This window comes from Scyliorhinus canicula, chromosome 17, assembly GCF_902713615.1.
Source record: "Scyliorhinus canicula chromosome 17, sScyCan1.1, whole genome shotgun sequence".
In the NCBI taxonomy this organism is placed as follows: Eukaryota; Metazoa; Chordata; class Chondrichthyes; order Carcharhiniformes; family Scyliorhinidae; genus Scyliorhinus; species Scyliorhinus canicula.
Window position 1 is genome coordinate 133,268,940 of NC_052162.1, and position 12,414 is coordinate 133,281,353.

The 12,414-nt window shown below is 46.1% G+C and overlaps 1 long non-coding RNA gene and 1 pseudogene across 1 annotated transcript; one reads left to right on the top strand and one right to left on the bottom strand.

Annotated features, from left to right (window-relative positions):
* Positions 1 to 12,414, top strand: part of LOC119951642 — a 135,459-nt pseudogene that overhangs the window by 92,878 nt on the left and 30,167 nt on the right.
* LOC119951183 lies at positions 7,421 to 8,075 on the bottom strand. Its single transcript, XR_005457539.1, has 2 exons — positions 8,036 to 8,075; positions 7,421 to 7,524 (listed from the first exon to the last, which is right to left on the bottom strand). It is a non-coding gene; the product is annotated as an uncharacterized LOC119951183 (long non-coding RNA).

Here is a 12,414-nt window from a genome sequence, read left to right on the forward strand (position 1 = left end):
AATTAGTGGATCAAAAATGTGTGTGATATAGAGTAAAAACAGAAAATGCTGGATGAACATAACATGTCTGGCAGCATCATAGAATCCCTTCAGTGCAGAAGGAGCCCATTCGGCCCATCGAGTTTGCACAAACCCTACACCCCCCCCCCCCCCCCCTCTTTGCAGGCGCACTCTCCCTGCCCTCTCTCCATAACCTCACTTCACCGTTGATCACCAAGGGGCAATTTAGCATAACAAATCCACCAAACCTGCACATCTTTGGACGGTGGGAGAAAACTGGAGCACAGGGAGGGAACCCACACACACACGGGGAGAATGTGCAAACTCCACACAGTCACCCAAGGCTGGAATTGAACTGAGTTTGCTGGCCCTGTGATGCTGCAGTGCTAAACACTGTGCCGCCAGGCCACATCTGTGGCATCAGAAACAGTTTGTTGTCCCTTGTTGTAACAGTTCTGTAGAAGGGCCAATTGAATCTTAAGAAGTCCATTGAAGTGAAAAGAAAGTGTTTTCCTCAGAGGTTTGACACAGGAAGAAGGTTCAGTCTTTGTGAAGCTCAATCTTCATTCACACAAAGTCCACAATCTGATTGGCTGGAGGACCAGAGTCCACCCAGTCCTCCAATTCCTCCCATTGGTTAACACCTCTCAGGCAGGAAATGAGGTTGAGGAACCCGTGGCCAATGGGAAGAACTCAAAATGATGCAGAGTCTCAGCCAATGAGTGAGATCCGGGATCAGCCCTGCCCCTCATTAGTTCCGATTGCTTGGAAGACCAGCCGTTCATGCTCGGTCCTCCAGTCATGCCCCCTCTTCCTATTGGTCCGGAGCTGCCGTCAAACACTCTCAGGCATTGTGATGTGGAGCATGCGCAGTGCGGCTCATGTCCAGGGACAGACGCTTGTTTGTCTCATCTTCAGGCGGGAAGGAGGCGGATAAGCGGAGGCAGCGTTAGGGGCAGTGGGTGGGAGGGGAGGCTTCACAACACCCAGTGGAGGCCTCAAAGCTAAAACAAGAAATTACCGGTCTCGAGCAGGAAGGTTTTCCTGCAGAGCCTTTCCCCAGTTAACCAGCACCATCCTCATCGGGTGCTGTGTGCAGCAGGGCGCATGCGTGGTGAGCCCTGTCCACTCAGCAGGACTGACAGTGATGGATTCTGGAAACTCCTTTGACAGGGGGTTACAAGGGGAGGATTTAAACACAGCAAAGTGAAATCAAACAAGAAATTCAAACCTGAGAGTCACTTGATTAATCTGAACCTGGATATTATTGGTCTTTGAGTGTAACCATTGAGTTCCAGGCCAGTACCACTCTCCATGGGGGTTCACTATACCAGCAATCCACAGACACAGGCTCGTGTTCTGGGGACAAGGGTTCAAATCCCATCAAGGCAATTGGTGGAGGGTAAATTCAATAATCTGGAATTCAATGTTCATCTCGGTATTGGTGACGCTGAAATCATTGTGGTGAGTTTGTGGGAAGGGGAAAGTGTGTGGGACTGGGATTTGCAGCTTTGGGAAACAAGAGAGCAATACTTAAATCCTGGGAACTAGAATGATCTGTTCTAAGTTTCTGTCCTAGGCTAACCTGGGCAAATTGGTTTTATAGGGTCACAAGGAGTGGATTGACAGAAAGGAAACTCAAATCAAACATCACATCAAGATCTGACAGTCACTCAATTCATCAGGACCTGAATATCGTTTGAATGTGGCCGGAGAAATGTTTGTTCTGTCTGTGGGAAAGATTTCAAACATCAGTGTGACAGGAACAGCACATGGACACACAGAGTGAGAGTGTTCCAGTGTAGGGACTGTGGCAAAGAATTTAATTACACATTGTGTTGAAATTCATTGACGCACTCACACTCACCTGCATCATGTGTGGGACAGGATGTGTGGGACTGGAGTGAAGCCATTCACCTGCTCCGAGTGTAGGAAGGGATCTACTCAGTCATCTCATCTTTGAGACACCAGGTAAATTACGAGTGACTGCAGCCATTTTACTGGGGCTCAGAAGAGGATTTTCAGACAGAAAATTAACAGAATAACTCAGTTCATCTGGACTTGAATTTGAATGTGGAAGGACAGATGTTTGTCTGTTCTGTCTGTGGGAAGAGATTTCAAACATGGGTGTGCCTGAGAAAGCACCGAGACACACACACGACTGAGAGTGCTCCAGTGAACTGACCGTGGAAAAAGCTTTTACCAGTTACACATCCTGAAAATAAATCACACCATTCACAGCAAAGAGAATATGTACATGTGTTCGGTGTATGGACAAGGTTTGAACTGTTTCTCCAATCTGGAGAGACACAAGGACACCGGCACCATGGGCAAACCGGAGAAATGTGGGGATATAGAACATTGAACTGTACAGGCCCTTCGACCCACGCTGTTGTGCCGAATTAGTCTGAAACTAAGATCAAATCAACCTACAACCAACAATCATTCTAGTGCACTCCATGTGCCTATCCAATAACCGCTTGAAAGTCCTAAAGTGTCCGACTCCACTACCATAGCTGGGAGTGCGTTCCACACACCAACCACTCTCTGAGCAAAGAACCAACCTCTGACATGTATTTTTAAGAAATGGGTGTTTATAAAATAGCTGCAGTAATATCAGAGTGTGGGTGGAGCTGGGCTGTCTGTCTTCACTGCAGCTATTTGATAAATACCCAGTTCTTAAAGGTGCACTCACATGACAATTCTGAATTCTCCCTCTGTGTACCTGAACAGGCTCCGGGATGTGCTGACTGGGGGCTTTTCACTGTAACTTCATTGCAGTGTTAATGTAAGATCACTTGTGACAATAAAGATTAGGATTATAAAAAAATGTTCCAGCAAAATTTCCATCTCGCCCACGATGACTCGCACGGCCATAAATATGACCCCAGCAAATGGGTTGAAGCCAAATCTTTAAAAGACAAAGTCTTTATTTCAAATTGTTGCTGTTGGTGTCAGGGGAAAAGGTTAACTTCTCTGCTTGTTTACAAAAGGGAAGAGGAAACATTCACAAAGCTTCCCACAGCTTGTGAGTTCCGAAACATAACTTCAAGGCTGAAGTTTATCTTCAGAGATTGAAACAATTGTCCCAGTAAATTGTGATTCACACTGAAAGGTTTACTTTCACTCAGTAGTTAGAACATTTCACTTTCTCAGCACTGACATTTCAGATCAAATCCCAATTGTTCACTTCCCTTGTAGCTGGTGTGTGGAGAAGATCATGTTCACTGTAGATCTGTCAGCACAGAAACCGCACTGTGCTTCTGGATAAACTCAGTCTGCAAGTAGATGAATCTTTTAAATATCACCCAAGTGAAGGTCTTCCCCTGACTCTAAGGAGTGAGATGTCCCTGTAGTTGATGCTGTCTCCTCTGTCACTGCTGTTTTTATTGCATCACACATGTTCCATGGACCAGTCCCACAGCCCAAAGGGGGAGGGCAGGAAGGTGTGACAGTCGATGGGACTTTCTGTGTGTGAGCAGTTCAGCTGGAATTCCATCCTTGCCGGGCATCTTTCTGCTTGCTCAGCAATCAATGCCCTTTTCCAGCTCCAATGATGAGAGTTCCTTGTCCAACTAAACCATGACAGGAAGCTGCAGGAGTCAAACAGAGACTGGGAGATGCCCTTCTCACAGGGGTACAGCTTCCTGTTGTGTTCAACCCAGCTCGTCCTCACTCTCTCACCATGACTGACACTGAGCATGCTCAGAGCACACACCCACACTGCACCCGCGTACTGGCCTCGGACACTCACTGATTGGGAACTTTCTGCAGCGTGGGGGATTCTGGGTAACACAGCCGCCATAGAGCAATTAGTAAACAGGAAGATTCTATTTCCCTGTTAGCAAAACAGAAGATCCACAGTTAAGCAAGATGCTGGGCATGAAGCACAATGAGAGGTTTGGATACTTTATTTAATACAGAAGCACATTATTCTGATAAGATATCACTTAGACATGGGCAGCAAGCAGGCTGATCTACAGTATGTACAGTATTTACAACACCTGGGACACGGTATATCATCTCATCAAACCAGTGATAGGTTTGTTTACTGTTCATAATTGTGACTGGATCACACTCACGATTCATGCAAAATGCAACTCCCCAGGTTTTCTGACCCACTCCCTCCAGACCTGTTTTCACTTCAAGGGTCTTGACATCTGCCTTAGTCTTTATCCAGCCATGTATGTTCAGCTCACACTGCCCAACAACCAGCCTCTCCTGCACTGGGCCACAGGGTTTCCATCACCAAAAATCTGTCCTGGTCCACACACGTCGACGCTACCACCAAGAAAGCACAACAGCGCCTATACTTCTTCAAGAAACTAAGGAAATTTGGCATGTCCACACTAATCTTAACAACTTTTACAGATGCACCATAGAAAGCATCCTATCTGGTTGCATCACAGCCTGGTATGGCAACTGCTCGGCCCAAGACCACAAGAAACTTCAGAGAGTAGTGAACACAGCCCAGTCCATCACACAAACCTGCCTCCCATCCATTGACTCTATCCACACCTCCCACTGCCTTGGGAAAGCGGGCAGCATAATCAAAGACCCCTCCCACCCAGCTTACTCACTCTTCCAACTTGTTCCATCGGGCAGGAGATACAAAAGTCTGAGAACACGCACGAACAGATTGAAAAGAGCTTCTTCCCCGCTATTACCAGACTCTGAAACAACCCTCTTATGGACTGACCTGATTAATACTACACTCCTGTATGCTCCACCCAATGCCTTTGTCTATATATTTACATTTTACATTGTGTACCTTGTGTTGCCCTATTATGTATTTTCTTTTTAGTTTACTTTCTTTTCATGTACAAAATGATCTGTTTGAGCTGCTCGCAGAATAATAATTTTCACTGTACCTCGGTACACGTGACAAAATCTAATCCAAATCGTGGGAGCAATCTGCCTCTCTTGCATTGGTGCACTGCAATTCCCTCATAACACAGTAGCACAGAAAGGTGACAGCACAAAACAAAGGCACTCAACAAATTGTATCTGTGACAACTTTCTGCAACAGTCATTGGCCTTGAACTCTGTAGATAGTTTTCTCCTCAAAAGATACAAACAGATGAGCAAGGAGCTGGAGTTGGCTATTCAGCCCAGTCTGCTCCACCATTTAATAAGGTCATGGCTGATCTGACAGTAACAGATAGTTGCCCAATTCTCTTTTCAATGCATCAATTGAATCTGCCTCCATCACATTTTCGAGCAGTGCATTCATGATCCCACATGCAGCACAGATTGTTTTTCTTCACATAAGACATAGTAGCAGAATTAGGCCACTCGGCCCATCGAATCTGCTCCACCATTCAATCATGGCTGATATTTTTCTCATCTCCATTCTCCTGCCTTCTCCCCATAACTCCTGATCCCCTGATTAATCAAGAACCTATCTATCTCTATCTTAAAGACACTCAGTGAATTGGCCTCCACGGCATTCTGTGGCAAAGACTTCCACAGATTCACCACCCTCTGGCTGAAGAAATTCCTCCTCATCTCTGTTTTAATTCCTCCTCGTCACCCGAGGAAGGAACTGTGCCCCGAAAGCTAGTGAGTCGAAACAAATCTGTTGGACTTTAACCTGGTGTTGTAAGACTTCTTACTCTGTTTTAAAGGATTGCAACCGTAGTCTGAGATTGTGTCCTCTGCTTCTAGTTTTTCCTACAAGTGGAAACATCTTCTCCATGTCACTCTACCCAGGCCTCGCAGTATTCTGTAAGTTTTAATAAGATTCTCCCATATCCATCTGAACTCCAACGAGTACAGACCCAGAGACCTCAACTGTTCCTCATACGACACGCTCTTCATTCCAGGGATCATTCTTGCAAACCTCCTCTGGACCCTTTCCAAGGCCAACACATCCTTCCTTAGATACGGGGCCCAAAACTGATAATACTCCAAATGGGGTCTGCTCAGGGCCTTACATAGCCTCAGAAGTACATCCCTGGTCTTGTGTTCGAGCTCTCTCGACATGAACACATTGCATTTGCCTTCCTAACTGCCGACTGAACCTACACATTAACCTTTTGTTTTTACATTTTTTTAAATTTAGAGTACCCAATTCATTTTTTCCAATTAACGGGAAATTTAGCGTGGCCAATCCACCTACCCTGCACATCTTTGGGATGAGGGGACGAAACCCACCCAAACACGGGGAGAATGAGCACACTCCACACAGACAGTGACCCAGAGCCAGGATCGAACCTGGTACCTCGGCGCCGTGAGGCTGCAGTGCACCCGCACGTTAACCTGAAGAGAATCTTGAACAAGGTCTCCCAAGTCCCTTTGTGCTTGTGATTTCCTCAGTATTTTCCCATTTAGAGAATAGTCTATGCCTCCATTTCTTAAAATAAATTATTTTTACTTTTAAAGCTCATCTCACAGTCAGCACATTTAAAAGGTCTCTGATCAGTATGGACAAGTTGGTGTCTCAGGAGGACTGATGACTGAGTGAATCCCATCCCACACACGGAGCAGGTGAATGGCCTCTCCCCAGTGTGAATACGTCGATGTCTCAGTAAATCCTGTTTACTTTTAAAACTCTTCTCACAGTCAGCACATTTAAAAGGTCTCTGATCAGTATGAACAAGTTGGTGTTGCAGGAGGTGGGATGACCGAGTGAATCCCTTCCCACACACGGAGCAGGTGAATGGCCTCTCCCCAGTGTGAGTGTGTTGGTGTCTCAGTAAATCCTTTTTACTTTTAAAACTCTGCTCACAGTCAGCACATTTAAATGGTCTCTGATCAGAATGAACAAGTTGGTGTGTGAGGAGGGATGATGTCCGAGTGAATCCCTTCCCACACACGGAGCAGGTGAATGGCCTCTCCCCAGTGTGAGTGTGTTGGTGTCTCAGTAAATCCTTTTTACTTTTAAAACTCTGCTCACAGTCAGCACATTTAAATGGTCTCTGATCAGAATGAACAAGTTGGTGTGTGAGGAGGGATGATGTCCGAGTGAATCCCTTCCCACACACACAGCAGGTAAATGGCCTTTCCCCAGTGTGAATACGTTGATGAGTTTCCAATTCAGACGGGGATTGGCATCCCATCCCACAGTCCCAACATTTCCACGGTTTCTCCATGGTTATCAAGAAGAAATCAGGTGTAGGTGGGATGCAGATTTGAGGTCACTATCAGATCAGCCGTGATGTTATTAAATGGTGGAACAGGCTCACGGGCCTGAATGTCCGATTGCTGCTTCTTTATTTCCTTTGGTGCGAATGTCCTTATGTCTCTCCAACTTGGATCATCAGTTGAAGCCTGAGTACGGTGTCTCCCTGATGTAAATGCTGCAATTTAATTTCATGCTGTGTGATTGGTTAAAGCGCAGTTCCAGCTAACTGTGGAAAATTACTTCGATGTCTGTGTCTTGGTGCTTTTCCAATCACAGGGAGTTTTGAAATTTTTCCCGAAAGACAAATCAAACATTTCTCCTTCCACGTTGAAAGGCCGGTCCTGATGAATCAAGTGACTCTGTCAGATCTCAACATGATGTTTGCAACTGCAAATATTCTGTTAAAGGAGATTACATTGAATTACTGTGAATATATAAAATACAACCAGGCCATTCTGTTACAGATTCTGCTACTGTCAATACTTGGCACATATCTCCGACTGTCACACCGATCAAATCTCAGCCTTTCTGCTGATTTTCGATTCCATTTTCTCTCATGTGCTTGTCCCGTTTCCTTTTGAAAACATCTCAGCACTTTCTTCAACTCCTTTCCATGGTAATGAGTTGCACATTCTGAACCTCTGATAAATAATTTTGTCTGTATTATTCACTTGGATTTATTCGTAACTATCTTGTATTTATGACTTGTTGTTTATTGATGGTCACTCTCTCACATCGCCCCTCTCCAAACTACTGATAATTTAAAAGATTTATAGCAGGTCACTGCTTAATTTGTTGTTGTCGATAGAAAAAGTCCCCACTCCATTTAATCTTTCCTGAGAGCTGTAATTTCTCATGTTCCAAAAGTCATCACTGTTGATGCAGGATAGAATTCGCAAAGAGACAAACCTTTCTGTTGGGTTCAGTTTGTTGTGTGCAAATTCTCCAATTCTAACCCCCTGTAAAAGGAGTTTATAAAAGCCATCACTGTCAGTCCAGGATAGAAATTCTGAACAGGCAATTCTAGTTTCTCTGGAACATTTTTTCCTCTCTTGTTCCCCCAAAGCTGTAAATCCCCGTCCCACACACTCTCCCTCCTCCCTGGGCTGAAATCGAACCTCATCTCACCATCTGCACCATTTCTTTCCTCCACTCCCAGTTTTCTCCATCCCTCTCCTCTGCCTGGGTTCAGTTCTCCAGCTCCTGTCTGCAGACTGACAATAAAATCAATGGGTCTTATTGGGGGGTTTGGGGCCTCCAGCGGGTGTTTGTGAATCCTCCCCGCCCACCTGCCAGGGTTTCCTTCCTTTCCAGAGATCAGAGTCCTCATTGGTTTGAGTGCAAAGTGTCAGCTCTTATTTATTATCCCACCCTCCAGTGTGTGAAGCAGGATGGTGCCCGTTAACCTGGGCCTGTTCCCGGGAGGGAGGGAGAAGCTCCGCAGCTGCAAACCAGGGAGCTGACAATGATGGTGACGGGTTTGCTCCAGCTCACAATGCCCGGGGACTGATGGACGGCGGATTCGGACCAATAGGATGAGGGGGCGGGTCTGGAGGACCGAACGAGCGGCTGGTCCTCCAGCCAATCAGAGTGAATGGGAGGTGGAGCAAAGCCTCAATGGGCGGTTAATCTGGGCCTGTCTAGTATAAAAGCCCGAGCAACCTTCGCCGTCAAATGTCGTATCCAAGGTTCGTATTTGGAGCCTGGGACCTGCACGGGGTTTTTATGAAGCCGCCGGCTCCATCCCTCCCGACGGTGTTTGACCGGCTGAGAATTTCCAAACGATCGCCTGAACCGGTTTACTCTCAATACTGCGCATGCTCCAGCTGAGCGGCAGCAGCTGATCCTCCAACCAATCGGAGTGAATGAGGGGCGGGGCTAAGCCTGGGTCTCTCTCATTGGCTGAAACTCTGCATCATTTTTGTCTCAAAAGCTGATTTGTCTCAAACTCCAGGAGAAAACTGGACCTTTCTGTTTGTGGCTTTAAACAGATGAGAGGAAATGAAGGGATCTGGAAAGCAGCAGATTCTTCATCTTGTTCCAGAAAAGTGGAGCCTGTGGAATGTTAGGTTTTACACAGCATACGGTCAGCCTGTGGTTTCACGCTGGGTAATGAATCTGCAAACAAGGCAAGGGAATAGATCATCAATGGTAGGACCCGAGGAAGTGCAGAGGATCAGAGGGGCCTTGGTGTGCATGTCCATTGGTGGACAGGTAGATAGGGTGGTTAAAAAAAGAATATGGAATACTTGATATAAATATTTGAATAAAAAATGATATAATACTTGAATAAAAGAGGCCTGGGCAATTCCCATTCACCACCACTCTCCTCTGCCTGGCTGAACACGTTCAACAACTTCTCCTTTAATTCATCCCACTTTCTTCAAATCAAAGGTAGCAATGGGTACCCTACATGGGTCCTTGCTCTGCTTGCCTTTTTATGGGGTATGTGGAACATTCCTTGTTCCAGACCTACCCGGGTCCCCTCCCACAATTCCTTCCCCGGTACATAGATGACTATTTTGGTGCTGCTTCATGCTGTCGTCCGGACCTAGAAAAATTAATCAACCTTGCTTCCAGTTTCCATCCCTTCATCACTTTCACCTGGTCCATCTCAGACTCCTCCCCTCCCTTGATCTTGCTGGCTTCATTTCTGGCAATAGACTATCTACTGATACCTATTACAATCCCACAGCTATCTTTGCACCCTACACCCTGTAAGGACTCCCTCCCTTTCTCTCAGCTCCTCCGCCTCTGTCAGATTTGTTCTTATGATGCCACTTACCAAAGTGGTGCTTCAAATGTGTTCTTTCTTCCTCAACCATGATTTATCACCTACAGTTGTTGGCAGGGCCCTAAACAGTGTGCGGTCCATCTCCCACGGCACTACCGTCACCCCGTCCCCTCCCTCCAAGAACAAGGATAGAATCCCCCTCATTCTCACATTTCACCCCACCAGCCTCCATATGCAAAGCATAATCCTCTGCTATTTTCGCCAACTCCAGCGTGATGTCACCACCAAACACATCTTCCCTTCACCCCTCTGTTAGCATTCCACAAAGACCGTTCCCTCCGAGATAATCTAGTCCACTTCTTCACCATACCCAGCACCTCTCCCATCACCTATGGCACCTTCCCATGCAATCACAGAAGGTGCAACACCTGCCCTTTTATCTCTTCCATGCTTAACATCCCAGGCCCAAAACACTGACTCCAGGTTAAGCAGTGTTTCACTTGCACCTCTTTCAATGTGGTCTATTGCATTCACTGCTCCCAATGTGGTCTCCTCTATATCAGAGAGACCAAACGTAGATCTTCGGTCTGTGCGCATTCAAGTCCCTGACCTTTCCGTTGCTTGCCATTTTAACATAAGACCCTGTTCCCACACCCACATGTCTGTCCTTAGCCTGCTGCAATGTTCCAGTGAAACTCAACGCAAACTGGACGAACAGCATCTCATCTTCCGGTTAGGCACGATACAGACTTTGCATCTCAACATCGAATTCAACAACTTCAGATGATTAGCTCGAGCCCACTATTTTCATTCCATTTAATTTTAACTGTCTTTTACCTTTTATTTCTTTGCCTTTCTTTATATATATCCTCCCCCCACTCTTTCCCCCTATCTTATCCCCCCTTTCCTGCTGTTACCAGACTCCTAAACAACCCTCTTATGGACTGACCTCAGTAACACTACACCCCTGTATGCTTCATCCGATGCCGGTGTTTATGTAGTGTGCCTTCTGTTGCCCTATTATGTATTTTCCATTATTTCCTTCTCTTTTAATGTACTTAATGATCTGTTGAGCTGCTCGCAGAAAAATACTTTTCACTGTGCCTCAGTACACGTGACAATAAACAAATCCAATACAATCCTTCCCCCCTTCATTACCTCTCTCTCAGTCGTGTTTCCCCTTCCTTTCACAGCTTACTCTCTGATTTTAGTTTCTCTGCTATTTGCCCTTTTATTCTCTCTGGGGACTGCCATTATCATAGAATTTGCAGTGCAGAGAAGGCCATTTGGCCCATCAAGTCTGTACCAGCCCTTGGAAATAGCACCCTAATTAAGCCCATGCCTCCAACCTATCCCCATAACCCGACAAACCTTTTGGACATGAAGGGGCAATTTAGCAGAACCAATCCACCTAACCTGCACATTTTAGCACTCTTTTCCTTTTGTTTCTGTGGTTATGACTCATCTTTCATTCTCTCCCCCTACAGTATAAATATCTCCCACTTTCAACGGCTTTTAGCTTTGACAAAGGGGCATCTGGGCTCTTTTTTCTCCTTACATGTGCTGCCGGACCTGCTGAGATTTTCCAACATTTTTCTTTTAGTTTCAGATTCCAGCATCCGCAGCAATTTGCTTTTGTTTAGAACAGCCATTTAAATCACTTTGGGAAATAGAACATAACACAACACCCATTTACACAAATTTGTGTTTTATTTCAACTATGTAACAAAATACATCTTCTACTGCCTATTTGGAGTTTCAATGGTGCTATTATTACCCAACATACCCAGCGTTTGTAAATCTGCCCTGGTAACTGCCCAGGAGCCCAGTACGAAGGCGCAATGCTGTATCTGGAGCATGCGCAATTTCACTTTGCTCGGAGTCCTGCGAGTGCGGCAGAGGCTTTTTTCGGCAGGTGAGGGGCGGAGAGAGGAATGGAGCCGGAAGGTGGGGTGGGAGGGAGCGGAGACTTCATAAAGACCTGGTGCGGGCTGCAAGCCCCGACAGGAGCCTGCCGGTCCCCTGCTTTCTGCTCCAGGGCTTTTTCCTGGGAACAGGCCCAAGTTAATGGCCGCCATCTTGTTTGGGCGGGCAGCGAAGCGCATGCGCGGATTCGGCCGGACGAGTGGGCGGGGCCTCAGGTTCCCAGTGACCCGGATGGTGACAACAATCCAAACAAAACAGCTGGAGGACATTCCACTGAGCTGACTGGGTGGGAGGAGGTCTGAAGGTTCAAATTAGAGCAAAATACTGCGGATGCTGGAAATCGGAAGTAAAGACATAAAATGTGGATAAATTAGCAGGTCAGTCAGCTTCTTTATACTGTGGAGTGAGAATGGAGTCATCTTTCATGCATAAATCTTTCCCACTATCTCTGTCTTTTAGCTTTGACAAAGGGTCATCTGGACTCGAAATGTTAGCTCTTTTCTCCCTACAGATGCTGCCAGACCTGCTGAGATTTTCCAGTATTTTTTCTTTGGTTGCAGCTCATATTTGTTGTGACCTCCTGGACAGGAAGCTGTGAGCATGGATCTGTCAATCAGCCAGAATCAGC